The sequence below is a fragment of the Falco naumanni genome, chromosome 4 (genome assembly GCF_017639655.2).
Source record: "Falco naumanni isolate bFalNau1 chromosome 4, bFalNau1.pat, whole genome shotgun sequence".
In the NCBI taxonomy this organism is placed as follows: domain Eukaryota; kingdom Metazoa; phylum Chordata; class Aves; order Falconiformes; family Falconidae; genus Falco; species Falco naumanni.
In genome coordinates this window covers 110,590,126-110,598,462 of record NC_054057.1, presented here as the reverse complement: position 1 = coordinate 110,598,462, position 8,337 = coordinate 110,590,126, and the positions used below count along the sequence as shown (strand labels likewise).

General features: G+C 47.0%; 1 protein-coding gene across 3 annotated transcripts in view; it reads left to right on the top strand.

Moving 5' to 3' along the window:
* The first annotated feature begins 6,860 nt into the window (after nt 1-6,860).
* The window catches only part of SLC6A1 (solute carrier family 6 member 1), a 61,104-nt gene continuing 59,627 nt past the window's right edge, over nt 6,861-8,337 (top strand). For 2 of the 3 annotated variants that reach the window (XM_040592395.1, XM_040592393.1), the window contains exon 1: nt 6,861-7,022. The gene's annotated coding sequence lies outside the window, so the exon portion shown is untranslated. Of the gene's footprint in view, nt 7,023-7,209; nt 7,297-8,337 lie in introns of those variants that run through there. The other variant, XM_040592394.1, reaches the window with a different exon arrangement.

Genomic DNA, 8,337 nt, shown 5'->3' with positions numbered 1-8,337 from the left:
TTTATTTGTTATAGACTAGAATGGTATGCACAAGCCCAATTCCTGGCACATGTGCCCTGCAATCAGAATGATATATTTCAGGCAATGTGTTTTGTGTGCACCTACAGAGAAGAAAGGTATAAGGTCTCACTAATTCCTTTGTGCTGTTCACTGATAACTTAAGAAGCAGTTTAAAGGTGAAAACAACCCTATGAGGAACTGCTTCCTTCTTCCCACGGCATACAGAAGTTCACCCTCTGCTCCATCCGTACAGCCTGTGAACTAGCTTCTCTCCCTAGGGTTTGTATTGTGGCAGCACAGTGGTACTGGGGCCATGGGAAATAGCGCTGTGTAGCAAGGCTATGCGAGTTAACATATTTCTGTGGGAGAAGTTGTCTTCCTAGACAGCAAGGTGCTGTTCTTTCCAGAAAAGCACCCAACACACTGTTCTGGTAGAAGAAAAACTGTGGCTAATGCCAGATCAATTTGACGTGGTTTGCACTACAAAAAGAATGTTAATTGCAATTTAAAAATAATCTCTTTAGTTAATATCCATAAATTGTAAAGATCAGTGTTAATGCTAGGATCCCTGTTGGTTTGAAGCACAGTATGTTGAAGAAGGAAATTTTGAAAACTTTTTTGGATGACAGGAAATGTTGGCACTGCCGCCATCTTCACAGCTATTGTCCCTGATGAAACTGGCTTTTGCTACTTCCTCAGCCATACAAGGCCCTCTATAGCCTCATTTCTCCTTTAGTTGAATGCTCTGATGAGAAGCTTAAATCTTTTGTCCCTGCTATACTTAGTATTTGTAATAGTTTTCTTTCCCTTCCAGATGTTATCGAAGTCCAACAACTGCTCTTGAGAGCCAAGACAGATGTAAGCTATTTTTTAAAATACAATTCAAGCCAACTTTCTTTCTTTGAGATGTAAAAATATAACGAAACATTATGAATGCCTTTTAATGCCACAGAAATGCAAAAAATGAGTGCTATAATAACCATTAGATTATTTATCATCATCTGTCAAGGCCAAATCCTAGTTCTAATAGCAATCACCATGGCTAGGCTCCAATGCAATTATTATCAGGGACCTGCTCCAAAGACCATTGTCAAAGTCAATGAGAAACTTTTTCCCACTGAGTTCAGGGTACTTTGAATCAGGCTGAAAACTGTCTAAGCTTGCAGAAGCTGCCTTTGGTCCTCCCTGAGCCAACATTCACAACACAGAGGTTGCTGTTGGTGGAGGTACTTCAGGATACTGATCTCCACAGCACTGCCTAGGGCAGTGTGGCCAACCAGCTTTAAAAAATAGCTAAGTCCTTCCCTTGTTACCTCTGGTTGCTGTATCACGTAAAGTTGAGGTGATGCTGATCAGTCTTAATATTGTCATTCATGCTTGAGGATCCTTCAGATTGACAGTGGCTAGTAATTGGCCTATATTGACTTGGCAGGTCAGAAACCCATTGCAGCTTGCACAGAAACTTAATGAAAAATGGCAGCAAGACCTTTTAGTTTCCCAGCTTCTGCACTTCATGCTTGAATAAGATAGGGCACAAGGAGCCAAGTTAAATTTTAACGGCTAAACACTTCCAAATCAAAACCAGGTTTGCCAAAGCAATATAAAGTTTTCATTGCTGCTGACCCTGTAAAAAGGGAGATATGGGTAGCTTTAGTAGTGACACACATTCCTGCTGGTTTTAATCAAAAGATAATTAATAGCAAATCATAACCATAATAGCGTATTTCATCCCAAAGGCTCCGAGAGCTCTTGATAAAACGTTGGCCAAATGCTGTGCTTAATTATACTCATGCAATTGAGTTCAAATGAGGGTGGATGCTCTTTAACCTCTGCAGTGTGGCCACTTCCAAGAAGGAACAGCACCTGCTCATTAGAACACACTGCTCCATGCAATGGGAAAGGGCAAGAAATACAGATTCTGAAAAAGTCAACTGAAACACTGGGGAATACTTTGCAATTATTACACAGATAGGCACTGGGTGAGGCAAATGTTAGTTTTACTTTAGCTAGCACAGAGAGACTGCTACAGCATCTGGCATGAAAAATGCTAGTCAGAGTCTTAAGATTCAGCTGATCCATTTCCAACACTCCATAAAGCACCTTTCTGCTCAGTAAGTAATGTCACACTGTGCAGCACCTGTGTGATTACATTTCTTATCCAAGTCCTGGCTAGCCGTAACCTTGCTGAGCTTTTGAGGTCTGGTGACTTATAACCAAAAGGGTAATGACCACAAGCACTGACAATCTAGCAAATTATTGGCAACAAAGGCTAATTGCTACTGCACGATATGGTGCTTGAATACGGTACATTACTCAGTGCATGACCTTTATTTTCTGTAATTTAATTCCTATCTGGTATCTAACCATCAAAAGATGCAATATCAAAAGAACAAAAAGCAAAAAACAAAAATCAACCAACACTGACCATGGGGATATATTTTCATTTTGTCAAAAAGCAGTTACCTTTTGGAAAGATTACACTCTGGAATTGTTTAAGTGGTTGACAAATAGAATGATCAGAACAACAGTCAGTTTATTGTGTCATCTAGAACAGCATTAAAGATACAGCACTGTAGCTTGTATCTTTTAAACCTACCAAAACAAGTACTGAGTTGCTTTGTACTTACAAAGGCAGCTGTCTTCTTCCTTCACGCCCGCAGATAACCGCTTCCAGTTTACATGCATTTTCAGTTTCCTCAACTGAACTACCAGTTTCAGCCTTCAAACCCCTAGTATCTTAATCTGTTAAAACCGTGCCTCAGTAACATTTCTTGCCAAATGCACACTGTTAGACTCTCCAGATTAGCCAGGTTACACTAAATTCCTGGAAGTTACAGTTCAGTCCTATTGGCAAGTTTATCCCACATGGAAATCTTAGTTCTCTTCACAGAACCAACTAGACAGTGGGACACTCCAGACTTACATCCTTCTGTCTCCCAGGGATGCCTGCATTAGCACATGCAGCTGAGCCCATGACCACGCAGTATGTCTTATATTTAGGGGTGTCAGTGCACAGTCATGCCCCTAGGGAGACAGGTCTGTGCATCCAGGAACCATACATTCAACAGATTCCCCTAGAAACGTGCTTCTGAGTCATCATCTTGCCAATACAGCAGGCGAAGCCTAGCACATTTATAAATAATCTGTGGGAAACTTGTGGAAAACCGTAGTTTTCTTCCTTCACAGGAACTTCTTTAAACAGGAGCTCCCTTTTCTTAGTTGTTTTTAAGGAATTCTGCAGCATAAAACAGCACTACAAATTAGATACTCAGTAAGTTCAATGGACAGACATGGATCTTCATGTGTAGGTACCAAGAGCGGTAGAACTGTCAAGAGCACCACAAGCTTGGGCAGCCTGTGCTGAAATCCATGCTGTATTCTCATGGCTTTTTGTTGAAAGTTAGCTTGGACATGTCTGCATGCCTTGTAAGTCAATATAACCGCAGCCCCCCAAAATCTCTGAGTTATGATGGAACAGTAGAAGATCTTTTTCAAGTTAATGAACGATATGTAACATAACATCCAATTTTAAACAGGACTCTCCAGTGGACTATGTCACACCTCTCCTAGCAGTTAAAGCTTAAATAGTTAGAGATTATAACACTGCCTCCAAAACAAGGCTTCTTCCTTTCAAGGGATGCAGTGAGGAAAAAGCTGTATGTAGGAAGGCTTGGAAGGCAGGAAGGCAGGGAGGCAGGAAGGAAGGAAGGAAGGGAAGAAGGAAGGAAGGATTAGCATTTTGGCTCTGTGATACTATAGCACCAATTCCCAAGCATATACAACCATAGAATCACTTAAGTTGGAAAAAACCCTTAAGATCATAGAGTCCAGCCATAATACTAACACTGCCAAGTCCACCAATAAACTATATCCCTAAGCACCACATCTAGACATCTTTTAAACACCTCCAGGGATGGTGACTCCACCACTTTCCTGGGCAGCCCGTTCCAATGCTTGATAACACTTTTGGTGAAGAAATTTTTCCTAATATCCAAGCTAAACATCCCCTGTCACAACTTGAGGCCATTTGCTCTTCTCCTATTGCTTGTTACTTGGGAGAAGAGACAGACTCCCACCTTGTTACGACCTCCTTTCAGGTAGCTGCAGAAAGCCATAAGGTCTCCCCTCAGCCTCCTTTTTCATCAGACTAAATCACCCCAGTTCCCTCAGCTGCTCATTGTAGAACTTGTTATCTAATATTGGATCAGTAGGGTAATTTTAAAGTTCCAAGTCTCTTGTGGATCATAATCAGACCAAATTGAATTGAGGTGATCTTGAAATCTAGTGTCTTAAAACAGGTGCACTGCTGAAATGCAGATCACACACACTGGCCAGGAGCTCATGAGCCACAAATTGGGAACCACTGTGCTGGGGTTTTGCTCTGTACGTTGCTGGCTGTTAATGTAATCTGCCACAGAATTTATTCGCTTAACATCAAGCTATTCTGCAAAATTGGAGCTTTCAAGTAAAAAAGAAACACATCTAGGCTAAAGCACCACAATTGACAGTGTGAGAAGTGGTACAAAATCTACCCAGAGCTGCAGATGGCTGGTTTATGTAGCTATGTTTTAGGTGGTAGTTTTGACCTTACCAATGCAAACTGCCACAGAGGCAAAAGGCAGCCAGCCCCACTGGGCTGTAACCATTGCGGAGGAAATCCAGACAGTCACATGGCTACAACATGGCAGGTAACCCACAGATGTCTTACCAGACTATGCCAACAGCATGGGGAGGGCTTTGGTCTCTTCTGTACTGTTGGTACATCCAAGCCCAGAGAAAGGCAGCTCTCCCGCTTTAACATACAACCTCAAGTGAACTGAATAGTCACTTGGTACTACTCAGGGAGCAGGTCTAAACAACTGAATATATGCTATATTTTAAAAAAGCTAAGCAATCAGAATCAAAATACTTAGACAAAACACAAGGACAATGGGACTATGATGAAGACAAGTGCTAATCAGTAGCAAAATCTATAACCCTGAAGTAATAGTAGAGACACTAGAGCGGTAGTTATTTGTTGCCACTTGTATAAATCAGACAGCTAGAATATCATTAGCTATCACCTTTTCAAACCGCACGGGCAAACAAAATTCCTGATTATTATGGTGGATTACAGGACAATCCAATTATTAGTCTCTGCATAAATACTCCTTGTAATTAATGGACAGCAGTGTTAAACTGCTAACATTTTCTACATTAAAACTCACAAGCAACTCACTGAAGATTTTGAGCAATCTGGCAATCCCTGCACAAATAGTAGGGTTTCAAACTGGTAGTTAGCCAATTTCATGAGATGTATCCTCTCTATCTGCATGTCCTAGTGATAACCATCAGTGTTTATACTTCCATTGCTGTATGACTATCATGTATTAAACATTAGTTTACACATCATCCTTAAATTCACATAGAGCAATGTAGACATTAAGAAGATAGACAAACATTTAGGGTGGGTTCATAATCCACTGATGGGGTAAATTATAAGCAAACACACTTCCAGACTTGCTCAGGAGGAAAAGGAGGAGGCGAGGTCTTCCTGACTCAAGTGTGTGACAGTGCAATGTATGTTGCTGGTTTTGTTATCAGTTTTGTGTATTGTAAGACAGTTAGTAGAGATTGTAAATGTTACTTCATCTTCTAAACAACAGAGGCTGTTTAGCACAGCGAAACATACAGGACAAGACATGGGATTGACTCTTATAGAACAGCCATGGCTACTTTAATCCTATCTCAAAAGAAACCAGTTTACCTCAAAAAACTCCCTAGGTGGTGTTCTTTTGGTTCAATCCTCTGGCCAATTGTCACCGCCATTCACTGCTTATAGAGAGTCACCTGGGAAGTCAAAAGTACCCATGTTTTTGCTTCTAGCTGTTAACGTCCGTCAGGTACCTGGGGTGCAGCTGCCCTTGGTGGAACACCGTGTGACACCGAGGAGCGCCTGCTCTGCGGTCCCTGGGACAAGGCAGCCTTGCTCCTACATGTAGCCACAGAAGTAGTGTGACCACCCGCTGTGGTGAGCTCACCTGCTTTTGTCCCTGCTCGGAAGATGCCCAAGAGAGATGGCCAGGGGTTTCTGACTGGAAATCTTACACTGGGAAAACATCAGACTGGAAAGGATCCCAGGGCCGGGGCAATTCCACTTGTTTCTTTTCCTACACGTGGACATTTTTGAGGAAGTTTGAAAATGTATCAAAGTTTCAGCACTTTCAAAAGAGAGCTCTAAGCTTTCCTGTTGGAAATAACTTTGCACTTGGAAACACCCATCACCCAAACTCTGTCAGAGAACCACTGGTTTTCCTGGCAGCTCACCGGACGTGCCGTTCCTAAGTCCTTTGTTCAGCTTTTGTGAACTCGGGCCAAGGGGAGCCCAGCAATCCCCCGGCTGCCCAAGGGAACCTCTCTCAGGCCCGGCTCAGCCCAGTACGGCCCTGGAGCCCCGCTGGAGCCGGTCGAGGCGAGGTGGTGACGGGTGTTGCTCCAGGCAGGGGATGGGGTCTGGGCCTGCGGCCGGGCGGGGCGGGCCGGGGGCTGCCGCGGGGCCGGGGCCGGGGTCGGGGCCGCATGGCCGGTGCCTCTCCTGAGGGGCGGGATGGCGCCGGGGCCGAGGCTGGGGCCGGGGCCGCACGGCTGGCACCTCTCCTCAGGGCCGAGCCGTGGCCGTGGCCGCTCGGCCGGTCCCGCTCCTCAGGGGGTGGCCGGGGCCGGGGCCGCACGGCTGGTCTGTCCTCACGGCCGGGGTCGGGGCCGGGGCCGGGGCCGATCCCGATCCCGATCCCGATCCCGATCCCGATCCCGATCCCGATCCCCGTCCCCCTCCTCAGGGGCGGGCCGGGGGCGGGGCGGGGCGGGGCGCGCCCGGCCCCGCTGCTGCGCGGCCGCTGCTGCGTGGGGAGGGCGCGGCGGAGCGGCGGGCGCCGAGCTTTAAATGAACATTACTATCGCTCGGGGAGGGCAGCGCCGGTGGCTCGGGCCGATTGGCGGCGGCGGCGGCGGCAACGGCAGCTCTTCCTCCGCCGCGGCGGCAGGTAGGGTGTGCGCGTTTGAACGCGAACTTCGGTCCTTCGCAGCTCCCGGTTCGCGGCCGCCGCGGCGCTCTGAGGCGGGGCGGGCGGCGCTCCCCTGCCCTGCGGCCGGCACCGCAACGCCCCGCGCCCTTCCCCGGGCGGACGGCGGCTGCCGGCGGCGGGGGATGCGGCCGCCCTCGGGGGAAGGAGGCTGAGGCGGCGGCGTGCCCTCACAGGCGGCGGAGCGCTGCGGGCGGAGGAGCGTCCCCACCGAGGAGCCGCGGGCGCCGCTGAGGTAAATCGCCCGGGAGGCGGCGGCGGGCGGTCGCCTGTTGCCGCCGCGCCGGTGGCGGTGGCCGGGGAGGGTGGCGGTGGCGCCGGCGCCGGGTTCCCCCCGAAGGCGCTGCCGAGCCTCGGCGTGAGGAGCGGGGCGGCGGGACGGCCGGCCTGCCTGGCTGCCGCGGCGGGCATCCGAACCGGCCTCGTCCCAGCCACAGTGGCTCCCGCGAGGTGCAGGCGTTTGTTTCCTCTCGTTTAATGCCGAGCGGGTTCCAGCTCCGTTAGTCGGTAGCAGAGCATGGGTTTGGAAATACGGGGTGTCAGTCCAGTGCTCCGTTTCGAGCGTGGTGATAACGGGTTTAAAGGTTTAGTTATAATCTCGGTCCATGCATTTTTTTCTCCGTTGCTTTAGAACTCGTTTAAACTGTATTTTCAGCAGAGATGAGCGAACTTTGAAGAAAATCAGGTCAGGCATAGATTCCGGGCATCAAACCCTTTTCAGGTCCCAGAAATAGCCACAGAAGTAGCGTGACCAATTCTTCTTTCATGCACAGAGCTTCTTATTTCCGTTGGAATTTCTGACGGATACTGGAGCTCATCAACTGGATATTTTCGGCTTAGTTTATTGAAACCAACGCGCTTTCTGGGCTTGCGTTCCTATGCAATTGCATTCGTCTCCCTTGACTGTACGAGGTTTGAGTTTCTGATCGGGTTGTTGAGCACAAGCTCTTTTCCTTTTTGCATTTTTAGGGTTTAGATCTGTGAGAAGATGAAAAGAACTGTGAGGAAACGTGCGTATTAGCTATTACAGGGTTAAAAAATAATTATTTGGATAATGATAAAAGAGGTTCAGAGAGAATGTTTTATTTCTAATACTCAGTACTTGAAACAACGGGGTTGTTAAGTTATTGCATGTCTTATGAAGTTTTGAAACACGAATCGACAAATACTTATCTTGCAGTAAATGGGTCAGATGATAACATCTTCCACTGAATCTCTTACTTCTGTATTGGACAGTTTTGGTTGCTAAGTAGCTATGAATTTCTAATCCCAAAGT